Source organism: Durio zibethinus, chromosome 22 (genome assembly GCF_047325235.1).
Source record: "Durio zibethinus cultivar Kanyao isolate XHJ-2024 chromosome 22, ASM4732523v1, whole genome shotgun sequence".
NCBI classification, from domain to species: Eukaryota; Viridiplantae; Streptophyta; class Magnoliopsida; order Malvales; family Malvaceae; genus Durio; species Durio zibethinus.
This window is the reverse complement of record NC_143183.1, coordinates 19750789-19757676: the sequence shown is the minus strand read 5'-3', so window position 1 is coordinate 19757676 and position 6888 is coordinate 19750789.

The window sequence follows — 6888 nt, the reverse complement described above, 5'->3', positions numbered from 1 at the left end:
TAAAAACAGGCTGCTATGTTGGTCGATAAGATGGCAATGGGGCTAACTGGTATAGGTAGTATGAGGTATTGTTTATAGCATGATAGTATGGGGAATAATCTTATGGTGGATATGAGTAATATCCTCTAAATTGTCTACTAAAGCTCACAGCTTAAGCTTCAGTCTTTTTTTTCTCGAACGTTTTCTTGGTTTCCCTTCCTTTCAACTTGTCATTTTTAATGACATTTTTAATGATTTTGTCTGTGATCACCATATCGATGAAGTTCTTTATTGCTTTCCCTGTTATCTTTTCATAATAGAGAGATTTTAAAGTACTAACAAATAACACCGTGGTCTTTTTTTTAATCAGAGGAGGCTACTTTTAATAAGCTATGTCCCTCTACCTTTGAGCATACTCTTTGAATGATTCAATCACCTTATTTTTCATATTCTACAAAAACAGGTGATCAAAGGCTAAGTCTATTATGCTATACTGATTAATGAAGTCATGGGCCATATCACTCAAAAAATGAATGTAGGTTCTATCCAACTAGACATACCACCTAGTAGCAGAGCCAGTGAGGCTATCTTAGAACATATTCATTAACTATTTTTCATTATTAGCATGGGTAGCCATTTTTTGATAGTATATTGTAACGTGAATTTTTAAACACTTTATACCATCATACTTCTAGAACTTTAACACCTTCAATTTAAGAGGAATAGCTACATTTGGGACTAAATAGAGCCCAACATCATCTATTGAACCATAAAAACCAATGCTCTCTACTGCTCGCAGCCTTTCTTCCAGCATACTAATCTTTTGATCAGCTTTTGAGTATCTTAGTAATTTATCCCCTTTTGGTTTTAACTTTTCGTTCTCTTTTAAAACATCCAAATTGGGGACCTGAGCTGGTTTTACTGCCTTTTCTGTAAAAACAAGATTTACATAACTCTAGTACTTATAGGTTTTGAAGCTGATGGCATTTCAGGATATGTATACTTTCTAAGATAGGTGAACTGCTATCGTGGTGGTCCTTGGCGGGTTAGGCTTGATATAGCCCAAAACCAGAATGGTACAGTGTGTCATCCACCTTTTGTGATGGTCTTGTTAGCTAGGACTTTTTTTTATACCTTTTTCCTTGTTTAACTTGTTCAAAGCCTCTAAAATCTTATTCAACTCCTCTTCTAACTTTTTTTGAGCTTTTTCTATCCTCTCGAGATGATTAAAATTTTCTTATTCTATTTATCTAGCTTGAGCTTTTGTGTTATACTAGTGAGTTTGGTTCTTGCTTGGTGAAGCTATCCTTGAACCTTGAGTGCCATAATTATGATAATAAATGATATGCTTTATATGTAATGCATGTAACATACATTTCCATGGATGTTGGTATGAGATGTGGCAAACATCCCCTATATGAAAATGATGCAAATGACAATGTTAAATATGATAATGAAAATGATACAAATGACATGGTAATGCAAATGCACATAGCCAAACAAAACTGTTCCTTTTTGTGTCCTAACTTCGGGTTACATCTATCACTAGGTAAGAAGGGCTCTATCCTAAGACTGACTTCTTAAGCGCACACTATATGCTAGGTTAAGTGATTTTGACCACTAAAGGTTTTCCAATTTTTCCTTACATCATCATCTATCACAAACTAGTAAGGCAATCCAATCCTCACCCATCACAGGCTACCAACAGAAAGAATTCAATTTGAGTAGGAGTATTTCACTAGTCATTGTGGAGATTATCATTTCATGAGTGCGTAGATACTTTATTCCCTCCTAAGAAGGATAGAGCCCATGTATAGAGCTCATGTAATGCAAATGCATGTGATAGTGTGTGTAAAAAAAATCTAGGCTTTATGCCCTAAAAATAAAAGATAAAAAATGCAAAAATGTTAGTAAATAGATAACACAAATCATTACAAGTTAAAACCATTAGACCAAAGAATATGATAAATTTAAAAGTTTATAGCTTGACTCTCTATGACGTGCTTAGTGGAGTCGTTAAACTGTTATAACATATAGATCCAAAATTCTATAGCTAGACTTAACAAATGTAAGAATCGCCATCAATTTTTTTTTATCTAGGTGTGATTCACCTATGAAATCTATCATTTTAAGGAACTCCTAAGCTTAACTAAGGGTCCTTAAAAAAATAAGTTCGGATCAATAAATTAGAACAGGGTTTAAGAGTTTGATTACATGTGGGGAAGGTTATAGCACCTCCACATATCCATATAAAGGATGGTACCATTTTATTTTAAATTTATTCTAGGGTCTTGGTTCTAATTGTTTTAAGTATTATTTTAAATATTAAAAATAATTCATAAGATTCTTCCATCAATCTGATAGAATTCTTAAAAATATTTTCTTACCTCAAGAGCATTCAAGAATCCCATTTGTTTCCTTGAAGAGGCTTCGTCATTGAAAAAAAAGTTTAATTATTATTTTTTATTTTGAATTTTTTATTGAAAATATATCTAAGTATTCCACCATTTGGGCTAAATTAAAAGTATTTTCTCTTTTGAATTTCTAAAATTTTCACCATTTTGGCCTATTTAGAAATTTTTTTTCTTTGTTATTATTTTTTTAGATTTTTAAATTTTCTACCATTTGGGTTAATTTAGAAATATTTTCTTTTTTGGAATTTCTTTTTTTCTTTTTGAAAAGAAAATAATATGACAATTATTTTTTTATTGAAATTTCATTTAAATTCTTCCACCATTTGGAACAAAATTAAAGAAATTTCTCACATAGAGATTTCTTAAAAAATTTACCATTTGAAATCTCTAAGAATCTCATCATTGGATAATTGTCAAATATTTTCAACCAAAATTTTTTATTTTTTGGTTTTTTATTTTTTTGTTTGAAAATAAATATTAATTATTGTTATTGAAATTTTATCTAAATTATTCTACTATTTGGGATAAATTTACACTATTTGGGATAAATTTAGAAAAAATCCCTCACTCAAGAATTTTACAAAAATTTATCATTTAAAATTTTTATAAATTCTATCATTGGATAATTAATATTTATTCCAAAAATTTATTTTTTTCATTTTTTATTTTTTTAAATTTAATTATACAAAAAGCTTACAAGAATATATAATAAATAAAATAAAAAAAAAACCCAATGGCTCGACTGGCGACTGGAATTCAGCTTGGCTATAAGCATAGACAACGGCTCGAAACGTAGCTCGAGAAGAATTAGCTCAGCCCAACTTGAATCGACTTAGCAGTAAGATATGCGAAGCAGGTTGAAGTAGGTCAACGTTATAAGTCGAGTTGCCCGAATGGAAATGCACAGATCTTGATGGGTCTCTTAATGTCAAAACGCTGTCATTTTGACAGGGTATATAAGGTCAGTTTTTTTTTTTCTCAAATTTCTCATTTCCCTTCTCTCTCTTCCCCCTTCTTTTCTCTCTTTTTCTTTCTAAAACTAGATGAACTCAGGTTGAATCCTTCACCAGATTATGAAATTTTTGTCAGAATCTTGGTTGGTTCGTCGAAAGGTCATAAAAAAATTCAATCCATACCAGAATCTTCCACCAGATTCTGGGGAACCTACCTAAAAATTCAATCAACATTGGAAAACTCATCGAAAAATTCAACCGGTGCAAAAAAATTCATCGAAAACTTAAAATTCTTGCTAGAATCTAAGAATTTTCAAGATTTTTTTCAAAAAAATTACTTTTTTCCCTTAACCTTAAAAAATCTTTGAAAATTTTTTTGAATGCTTTCTGCTTGTAATTTTTTTTATTTCTGTTTATGTGTTACTTTTTATGTGTGTGTATGGACATGTATTTATAGAGTTCTGGATCTAAGAATTCTAATCCAAAAAGAAATCTCAATTTTCTTTGAATTCTAGCGTTAAACTCAGTTCTAACCTCATTCCAAGAATTTTACACAAACTTAACTTCTTGTTTTTTTCGTTTCTTTCAGCTTTTTCATTTTTCATTTTTTTTTTATTAAAAAAATCAAACATAGACCCCCAAACAGATTGAGGTGTCTAGAAGGAGCAATAGAGAAGACATGAAACAAAAAAGAAATAAAATGAAAATAAGAAAAAAAAAGCTAATTTTTTTTATAACATGTGAAATAGAGTTGTTTCAGAAAGTGGGTTTGGTGCAACCTATTTGTTAACTAATGCACTACCCAATTATGACCTGACCCGTTTACATGGAAATGGATTTTTTGTATTTATTTTAAGTCAAATTTTAAATTCGATAATTAATTAATATATAAAAATCCAATTTAAACACATTATGTTAGATAGACTAATTTTATCTTTTGATTAAAATAAAATGACCGAACATATAATTTGAAAAAACTTGATATAAAAATATACTAATGTGGCAAAAATTATCATGTCATTGTCATAACGGTTTTGTGTCCGCCCGACGAATTTGAAAACAAAATAAAAAATAACGAAGTCGCCACCAATCTTTTTTTGGCTAGATGCGATTGGTCACCTATTAAAACATATCCTTTTAATGAAATCTTAAAATTAATTAAAATTTATTAAAAGGATAATTTTAGGGTCTGCGCAACATTCTAGGTTCGAAAGTCTATTACGTGTAATGAATGATTAGCACCCCCACAATGCCCGTTTAAAACGATACCAAGTAACTACATGTTATCTTTTGATTTTGATAAAAAAATAATCCCATTTTCGATATTTGAAAAATAATTTTCTTGATTTTTTTATTTATTATTTATTATTTCATTTTTATTTGAGAAAAATAAATTAAAAATTTTTTATTGAAATAATTCTTAAAATGTTTCAGTAAGTTGGTAATATTAAAATAACTTTTTCTCACCTAGTAATTTTTTAGGCATCGTTTCTTGGAATACCTTAGAGTCCTATCCTTAGAGGCTCAAATTTATTTTTCGTAAAAAATTATGTCATGCATGCAATGTAGAATGTTACCATATTGATGCACATATTTTATTCTCATTTTTTAGAAATTTTATTAATTATTTTATTTGATTTTTTAATATAAATTTTTGAAGGAAAAAGAAATTTTTATTATATTGAAGTTTTTACATAAATATTCCAATATATTGGTAATATTTTTAAAAAAATCTTCTCACCTAAAGATTTCGTAAAGCATCACTATTCGGAATACTTTTAGAATCCCATCATTGGATAAAATTTCTTTTTTCCTTATTTATATTATTATTATTATTTAATAAATTAATTAATTTTTATTTTGTTATTAACAAAAAGAAAATTTTTATTGTATTGAAAACTTTTTATAAATACTCCAATACACTGGTAGTATTTAAAAAAAACCTTCTCGCATATAGATTTCGTAGGTATCACTACTCGGAGTATCTTTGAATCTCATCGTCGGATAAGAAAATTTTTTTTCTTACATTTTTATTATTTTTGTATTATTATAAAGTTTATTTTTTATTTTTAAAGTTTTAAAAAAAATTTTAACTACATGTTTCATCATTTAATCTAACAAATATAAATATTTTAATATGCATAAATATTAATAAAATAATATATAAAAAAATTCAAAAAAAATTTTGTTTACCTAAACCGGACCGTTGAAAAATACGGCTTGGTCCGGTCTGGTTCAGTCTGGCAATTCGTGGACGGTCCAACTTGGTCTGGGTCAGTTCAGATGGGCTGGTCTGGGTCTGAGGATAAGTCAGGTCATCGGGTCAGTTGCGCAAATCCTGGGTCAGGTCGACGAATTGACACGTGGACCTTGATTGCTTAAAATGACATCGTTTTGAGACTTTATTGAAACGACGTCATTTTGGTTTTGGTAGTTTATATAAAATGTCCCAAAAAAATTTTTCGGTCATTCTCTCTTCCTTCGGGTCGTCACCGCCGTCACCGCCGTCACCATTGCCTGACGTCTGTCACCAACCGTCGTCGTCAGTGATTGAAAAAAGCCAAAATCACTTAAAATATTCTCCTCAACCCCTTAAACGTAGATTGAGTCTCCATTTCACCTAAAAGTATCCCAAACAGTGCAGATCTAGCTTGAAAGTTTTGGCCAAAAATTTTTTTCTTGTGTTTGTGCGTTTTTTTTTTATACCGGCGCTGGATTCCCATTCTAGGGGACTATGTTTCTAGACTTTTTGCTTTTTTTTATCTTTTTTACAGAGTATCTTTTTTTGATAGAAATCTTTTTTTTTTATTTTTTTGGTCTTTTTTTATCCTCATCTCCTTTTTTCTTGCAGGTAACAAGCTCTATTTATAAAGCTTTCTGAGATTCAAATCCCAGATTTTTTGATATTCGAATATCATATTTTCAACCCAAAATTCACGCTACCAAGTTAGGCAATGTGTCAAGCGGCTGTCGGTGGAGGTGGTGGCTAAAATTTTGGACTTTCGGTTATAGTGCATTTAATGTACTCATACTTTTGTCAAACTGAATCGGATAATTGAAAAAGAAGAAGGAAAAAGAAAGAAAAAAATAAAAAAAATAAAAAAGAAAGAAAAATAATAATAATAATAATAATAATAATAATAATAATGCTATTTACAGTCATCATAAAAATATTTGACATGTTAATCATCATTTTATTTACAATCGATTGTACTTTATGCCAATATTTTTTACAACGTTCGTACCATTATATTTTTTGAGTCAAATTGTGTTGTCTTCCTATATTTTTACCAAATGATAAAATTAATCTATCTATCTTAATGTGTTTAAATTACATCTTTATATATCAATTAATTATTAAATTTAATCAAATTATTAATAGTTTAAATTTTTTTAATTAAAATAAATGACATGATATTTGATTTTTTTTATATGACTTTTTTTGCATATGTGACTGCTGACTTTGCTATTGCCTCAAATTTTTAATGATGACATGATCAAAAAATGATGATGTGATAATTTTTAGTCACATCAATATTTTC